Source organism: Panicum virgatum, chromosome 1K (assembly GCF_016808335.1).
Source record: "Panicum virgatum strain AP13 chromosome 1K, P.virgatum_v5, whole genome shotgun sequence".
Classification (NCBI taxonomy): domain Eukaryota; kingdom Viridiplantae; phylum Streptophyta; class Magnoliopsida; order Poales; family Poaceae; genus Panicum; species Panicum virgatum.
The window spans coordinates 19317734-19326164 of NC_053136.1; the positions used below are offsets into that span (position 1 = coordinate 19317734).

The window sequence follows — 8431 nt, forward strand, 5'->3', positions numbered from 1 at the left end:
AATAGCAATAACTCCTAAATAATTCTTATAAAATAATTGTAGGGAAAAAAAAGCGCAACTCGTACAGTACCTTTAACCGTACCAACACACGAGCATAATTACTAGTGACCATGGCATTACGGACAGGGTCGCGAACTCACGATGCTCCAAAGGAACTCACCATCGCCTGATGGCACATTTCCAACGCGCTTAGTGGAGTAGGCTTCTAAGATCGATGTTCGCTCTCTGGTCGTACTAACGCCGAGTCCTCCCGTCGTAACTGTCACAGCCCAAGAAAAAAAAGGAAATAAATAAAATTTTCCCGCCGGGCCCACCCGTCAGCCTCCTTCTTTCCTCCTCTCTGTTCTGCGCCGCGGCACGCACGCGTCGCCACGCGCCGGCCATCCCCGGCTTCCGTGCCGCGCGCGTCCTCCGCTCGCCCCATCCTCCACGACGACGCCGCGGCCTTATCCTTTCCCCGCTGCCGTGTTCTCCTTCTCCTCCCCATCTTCCTCCTCCTGGAACTCGAGCAGAGCTCGCCCCCATCGCCGCGCCGACGAACTCCGGCCGCCGTTCCTCGATTTCGCGCGCCCACGGCCCCCTCACCTCGCCCTCCACCTCCTCCAGCCTCCTCGAGCTCGCTCCCGCGTTTTCCCGGCGGAATCGAGTCCGCGCCGCCCGGCCGCCATTGACGCCGCCGCGAGGAGCTCCGTCGGCCGCCGTCGATTCGCCGTCTCCGGTGAGCTACTTCTCGATTCCTTGCGCGAGGAGCATCTCCTCCCTTCCCTCGCTCGATTTCCCTCCTCACCAGGCCTCCTCCCCCTCCCTGCAGGGCCGTTGGCGCAGCCCTCCGCCCGCCGCCGCTGTTCGTCGTCGCGCCGCCCCGTCGTCGCTCCTCTCCGCCCGTGCCGTTGTTGGTGAGCTTTGCTGTCGCCTGGAACATGCCTTGCGCGCGCCTCCGGCCCCTCTCCAGCCCTGCTTCGCCGCGCCGCCGTCCGCCGCGTCGCGCGCGTCGTGGGTCTGTTCGTGGACACGAAGAAGATGAGCAGTGGTAGAAGCTAATAACAATCTTTGTTGTACTTGTGTGTGTTTGAGTTTGCAAAAATCATAGAAAAATATATATAGATCCAAAAATAGTGAAACTTGTTTTGTTAGTTTCCTTTTGCTTAGATCTACTCCTGAAAAATATAGTTTTGCATGTTACTGTCCTGTAGATTTACTTGTGGTTTAATATTGCAAAAGTGAGTTAAATGCTTAGTTATTTGTGTGATGCTCTAAAAATGCTAAACCAAATTTTGTTAGGCTCCTTGTGAAATGTTCTTTCCAGTGGTACAACTTGCTTGCATGAATCTCGCATGTTGGTTAGCGTTTTGTTTCGATTTTGTGCTTGGTCTGAAATGTTGTTTATTGCATAAATATTTTCTGAAAATGATAAAATGGCAAAACCACTTTTGTTAGCCTTGTTTACATGTTTAGTTCCTGTGCAAATTTTATGGAAATTGTTTGGACTCGTTTGCATGTTCTTTTTTTTATCTTATTTAGAGTAACTAAAAATTGATATCTTTATGATTAATTCTAGGAAAATGCTTTTGATGTAAATCCAAATTTTCATGAGTTCCTTGTAATGTTCTTTGCTTTCTCAATTTAATTTGTGATTTATGTTTGTTTTATAAGTTTATTTCCTAATTCTTGCTCTAGTTTCCTCGTTCGTGTTTGCATAGTGATTGGTTGTTGTCGCGTGTGTTACGTTTGTGCATCATCGCATATGTGCCATTCATTATTCACGTCTTGTCACCCTTGCATAATCTAGGATATCACACTAATGCATGCATCTCATTTCATGCATAGCATTTGTTGCACAATCAGGGCATCATGCTAATTCTGGCATCTCATTCATGCATTATAGTGACTGAACCGTCGGAGAACGAACCCGTTGAGCCTGCCGAGTCCGTCGAGCCTGAACCCGGAATCCCGTTCATGGTCGAGCCCGAAGTTAACCCAGGCAAGCAGCTAAGCATGATTCTTTACTCCTATTTAATCTGAGTTAGTTAGTTACATCACCGGGTAATATGGGGTTATATAGTATGTATGTATTGCATTTTGATACCTATTCTCTTGCATTACCCTTCCTTGAATTGTTATCCATGTCCTTGTCACTTGTTAGTCAGTTAATAACTTAATCTGATTAGATGCTTAGCCCTGCTTAGAATACTCATATTGCTTGCTCGAAAGGAATGGTTTGGAGTATCACACTTACCTGATTATCCTTGAGTGCACTTGAGTATCTGGGACAAGTGGAGTGCAGTATCGAGATTCGAGCGGAATGTTAGGGCCTAGAGAATGAAGTCACATGGGCATAGTCCGCTTGGATCGATTAAGGACCGAGTGGACGACGTTGGTTTTGAGCACCTTTCCGTGCTACCACATATCCAATATAATGGAACGGATAAGCCAATTACCTTCTTTGACTTGATCATTGATGTACAGTCCTAGATACGTGGCTAAAGGCTATGCAGAGAGGCTTAGAGGTGTCCCCTGGATGGACCTATGTGTAGGAAAGTTTAGAGATGTCCCCGGTGGAAACTAAGTCTCTACGCGTAAGCTAGGTGTGAAGATTTCAATGATCGAGCCATGTTGGGAACGGTTGTCGCGAGTGCCCCCTTATCCAACTTTGGCCGGTTGGGTGAGTCGCATGGTCCTCGCGTCGTGTGGGTAAAGTAGTACACCCTTGCAAGGTTATAACCAATTCGAATTGCCGCGCTCTCGGTTATGAGCAAGCTCATTATCCCATGAACTCCTCATAGATTATCGTTTATGATGGGAACGGTTCTTGTTACATCTATGATCAGTTATAGATGATGTTACTCTCTTAATCAACTAAAAGTGTTTGGGGGTTTGGGCAACTTTAATTAATTTTGTTAGAAGAGCTCATGCTTATGCAATAATTACTTAACCTTAAAGCTTTTATTTGAGCCTTTGCATGATCCTTGCTTATTTATTTGCGTAAGTCTTGCGGAGTACCTTTGTACTCAGGGTGCTTCTAACCCTAGTTGCAGGTGAACCCGAAGTGGTGTTCGGCCACTTCTACCCCGCCGATTTAGGCGCGGGGGAGGAGTAGGTCGTTGAGGCTGGGATGGTGTCCTTGAGCAAGACATCATCATCGTAGTAAGTTTCTTCGTAATCGAACTCCGTGAGAGCATGCAAATATAATAATCCTTAAGTTTCTGTTTAATATGGTTTCTGTGAGCCCAAGGTTTGTAATGAAGTTAGGTTGGACCCACCTATATCAAATTTGTAATAATAAATGAATAAAATTGCTCTTTGTGGATCATCAGCAATGTATGCGTTTGTATAACGGTACGTGTGCTTAATCCTGGGCATGTGGCAAACACGTACCGGGACTACCGGGTTTGCTCTCGTTCTGGGTGAATTGTGTTGATTAAGTGCTTCTAAGGTGTGGATTAGCACGTGGCGTGTCGAGAGACGGACACGTGTTAGCCCTCGTCTTAAAGGATTAATCAATAATTTCACCTAAACCGAGGGTAAATTGGGCGGTTCTCACAACGGGTATCAGAGCTGAGGTTTCCATAAAGTGAACCTAAAATTGGCTTAGTGGGTTGAGAGTCAAATAAAATTTGACTACTTGCACTAAGATTTACTTTGGTTAAAAATTTGAACTTAAGGTAAAATGCTAACTTTCTTCCTTTGTCTTAGAGCTAATTCTTTCTTACTGCTTCACTTGTTTAATTAAGATGTGCTTGACCCCTCCTGTCAGCATGAGTAGCAGGAGCGTAGGAAAACCCCTTTTTACCTGCTGGAAACCTTTTGAGCCTTTTACCGGACTTGAGAAGGTGGGAATCACCCATTGTCCTGAGCGCTAGTAGGAGGGTTGTAGCGATGCTGGACAATGCGGTTGTTTCGGGTCATGAGTGCTAGAGCGTTAAGGCGTGCTCACGAGGTGAGGAGACGTCATGTTGCATTCATACTTCGCATGCATGCATCATATCATATATATTGTGTTGCTTTGGGTGTTTGCTAATATTTTCGTATAAGTTTCTTCACACCATTGCACATCTCACTTTCGATAGACCTAGTATGGTTAGAAACTTAGGAAAACAGATGCGTGTTTTTGAGCAAAACCTAATTACTTGTTCAAACAATGGTCGTGCAGAGCTTTGAATCTAAGTTTCTCTTTCTAAGGTTCTATAAACCTTTCTGAGATTTCTTGCTATCACAACTGTTAGTTTCAACGACGGTATGGAGAAATCTGCAGATTATCCTCGTCTCTAGGCCATTCATTCGAATGCTAGAAGATAATTCATCTCGACTATCCTTAATGATGAGAAACATCTTGTGGTTCTTCTAGCGTTCATATTTGTTTATTTCAAAATGTCTTGATTCCTATATCTGAATTGGATCCGCTTACATTCTTGCTCAAATAAATATGAGTACATTAAAAACTTGATCACATACATCATAGCCATCGTGCATGAACAGGGTTGCAACATAGTTGCATTGCATAATCACATGTTGTTTGGGTGTGAGTCTAACATAGTGGAATCCGTGTGATAGACTAACTAACTTTATGCGTTCCGTATGTCTACGTAAAGCTTTTGATGTTTTTGAAATTTGAAAAACCTCTCTCTTAATTTGTGCTATTTGGGTTGCTCCCTATGATTTTCTTGTGTAGTGGTGATTGTTCCACGAACTATAGTGCCGCGACGGAACCTAGGGCCTCGTATGGACTGCAGCCATATGATTGTGCCACTGGGTGCGCGCTGGTGCTTAAGTACGTGTGGATATGAACTACTACAATTATCTTTTCATACAACCCTTAAAATATTTTTTTTCTCTCTACCTCGTCTTCTTTAAGGAGTAGGCCCTAGACGAATAACGATGCGAATGGGTTGTCTTAGTTTTGAGTTTCTAGGGGTATTAGTGTGGCGGAACCACCCAAACTAACTGGGCCCGGGTGCACTGATCTTTGTTGCTAAGCAACTCTGACCCAAATTGGCACTCACCGGTAGTTCCTCGAGTGAAGCCTCGATAAAAGCCACGCTCTTCCAGGATCAGCAGACAACACTCACACGAAGGTGAGCCTAGAGATTACAACACAGAACATTTCATACATCTCAGAGTGATTGCAGCGGAAAGGAAAATTTATTACAAACCATATTCAGATTAGTAAAGTACTACAGAGTTCCATCTACTCAAATTATTCAAGTCTCATTGTTCAGCGGAAGCATTAAAAGATAACTAGTGAAATAACGTGACGCATCGATAAAGCCCGCACGAAAGCGTCACTCAGCGGGAGGGTGGTCAGCGCTAGCTGAAGGACCATCCCACTCAAAAGACCAGCCCGGAGGAAAGGTACACGGCCAAGCAAGACTTGCAAACAGGTCTTCGAAGTTAGTACCTGAAAAACAGTGCCACAAGCAAGGCTGAGTATACTAATACTCAGCAAGACTGACCCGTCACCGGATATAACATAGTCCGATAACTAGACATGCAAGGCTTTTTGGTTGGTGGGGTTTGTTTTGCCAAAAACACCACTAAATGTTGATCCTTATTTTCAGATTTTATTTAGCCATCTTCCAGTTGGATTAAGCATTCTAAGTTTGCATCTAACTCTACACAAACATGGTAGAGTAACCATTTAATCAACTAGCAGTATTATCATCATCATGTTCCACTTGTTACTCTATGTGACCGAAATCATTAAGCAGTCTCATGCCGTGAGAGGCGGACGATTCTGAATCGGATTTCAACCTGGCCAGGGGAACCTAGACCACACGCATGGGGATCGACTTCGCTCCCGCCCACGCTACTTTTCCCCTTTCTTTCCAGTCCGTGGATCCGGAACACCCTCCCCGACTACAGAGTCCGACCACTCTGCACCCGTACGTCCGGACAAAAATAAAACCTACTTCTACCAAGAGGGTGCGAGATCGTTCCACTCGCTGGTCCAATCAGGTACTTCAGCTTACCGATTACCATATTTCTCGGCATGTGGCTAGTACTTTCAAACGCTTAACGAAATGAGCCACACACCGCGACCTTAGCCATTTTTTGACTACACCAGCGGGGTATCACAACTACACAACCCCGCCCGTTGTCCTTACATTTCAGCAGGAATTAAAGTCAGTACAATTCCTATTTGCTCGCGAGAGGCAGGAAACCACTCGACTTCTACCGTACCTAATTAGCAGGGCAACTAGTCGAGAAAAAGATCCGGATAACAAACATAGGTACCTAGGGATCATGCACCTAAGGTTTTCGATCAACTCCTAGAAAACGTAAATGCGCAATAAAAAAAAAATTATTACAACATATACAAATAGTGAGATGAAGATAATGTGTAAAATAATGGGATTATGCACCGGGGTTTGCCTTCTTGGGCACTGTTCAAAAGTAGCCTTGGGCTCTTCCGAACATTGGTTCGGGTCTTGATTCAAGTCAGTAATATTAATAGAGACACTCTCCGGAGTGGTAGTATGCGCGGGCACCAACTCGTAATCACCGTCGAGTAGATTTACTGTTTCTATATGCATGCAGAAATGATATTGTTACAACATGATATAAACATATTTTTTTTTATCACTATAAAGTTGTAGTCCAGAATAACACATGTTTGTTGTGGTGGTCTTAGTTAACTCTATTTTCTGGGCAATCGTTTATAGAGTAGTTCTTAATTTCACTTTACTTCATAAAAGAGCTGTGTGTTTTGATTTTCATTCTTATCATTAAAACATAGCAGACTTTCACTATTTCATAGCAACCAATTTACTCATGAGCTAGTGATGAAAAACTAAAGTAACACAGATCCCAAACTTTAACATCTATGGTGTAAATTTCAGCATCTAATCATAAAGCAATTAACCATAACAAAGCATGTAAGTAGATTACTCTAGTTGCTTCACCTTTTTGCACAGAAAGATTGACATGGGTTCTGGTGCTACAAATTTTATGGAAGCATCTACCAAGCATCTACTCAGTACTGTAATTTTTCCAGATTTTATTCACTTACACAGCTGAGGTAATAAAAAGAACAAAAACAACAAGCCATTAACTAATATTAATTCTCCAGAGAGTTGTACTAGGGATATGGTTCTCAAATTTTTACCAGAGCCTACTCATGAGCTAAAAATACTCCAGAAAAATTATCGAGCTTTATAACCACCAGATAATTTAGTTATGCATTTAACTTAACATGATTTAGCATAAATTTCTCAAGGTGCATTTGACTAGTACTGCATATGAAATTTTTATTACAGATAGAACATACTGTAAGCAAGATCATATCCAAAAATCAAGATCAGTTATGGTATAGATTACTCAGAACAAAAATAGTAAATCTAGCCCTAAGATGCTAAGCATGATTATTCAACAAAGCAAAACTCAGTAACTGCAGCTCAAAATTTTTAGACAGGAACATATAGCTAAAAAGAGACTTCAGAAATAAATATAGATTTTTCTGAGCATAAGAACTATATATGGAGAATTAAGTTGATTAAACAAGCATAAAACATGGTATATAGTAAATGAACTCAAATAAATCTAAAATTTATGGATTCACAAGATTTCGGTTACACATGTATGTAGTAAAAATTCCAGAGCAAGTTCATGTGCATATTTTCCAGTATTAAATCGAGAAATCTAGCAACAGATTAGAGAATCTTGATTGTTCTAACATGATAACTGTTTTGGTTGGGTGTCATCTTTTTACTGTGATCTTAATATTCCATTAGTGATAACATATCCAAAAATCCAGGTCATTTGCTGAGTATAACTTCATGAACATGCATAAGGTGATTTTCTTATTCTTTTTCTCAGATTAAAATAAAAGCAAAATATGAACATGTGAATGTAACAAAAGTTGTAGTTCTTGTTCTAAGGATTCAAGAACAGTTGAGTTTGCATTTTTACGATTTTTCTACGATTTTCTAGGAATTTTTGAAGTTTGCTGTTTTGAGGTTCATGTACATTTTGCAGTTGGACCCCTGGAAGTTTTGGTTCTTTTAATTTGGGGTCCCTGGCGGAACTGCACAGAACAGAGGGGCGGCAGCGCTGGGATTTCCGGCGAGGAGAGTCGCCGGCGGCGAGGGGAAAGTGGGGGAAAATGGAGAGGGGCTCGAGAGCTACCTTTGGGTGGCCGTGGCTCGTCGGGAGAGGGTCGGAGGAGGCGGGTCCGCGGAGAGGGGCGGCCGGCGGTGGGTCTGCTCGCCGGCGTCCATGCTCCGGTGAGGGAATGAGGGAAAGGATGGGTCGGAGAGCTTCAGGAGGGCGATGGGGTTCCATTTCAGGGGTTGGTTCGGGGCGTGGATGGCCGGAGAAGGGGGCTCCGCGGTGAGTTGCGGCTCGCCGGAGTTACTGAACGGAGCGGCGGCGGTTTCGGCGCGCGAGGAGGGTCGTGTTGGCCTTTTATAGGCAAGGGAGGAGGGGGAGGTCGAGC

At 43.6% G+C, this 8431-nt stretch overlaps 1 long non-coding RNA gene across 1 annotated transcript; it reads left to right on the plus strand.

Annotated features, from left to right (window-relative positions):
- Window positions 1-321: 321 nt before the first annotated feature.
- LOC120698639 lies at window positions 322-2303 on the plus strand. Its single transcript, XR_005684971.1, has 3 exons — window positions 322-718; window positions 812-1030; window positions 1886-2303. It is a non-coding gene; the product is annotated as an uncharacterized LOC120698639 (long non-coding RNA).
- The last annotated feature ends 6128 nt before the right edge of the window (window positions 2304-8431 follow it).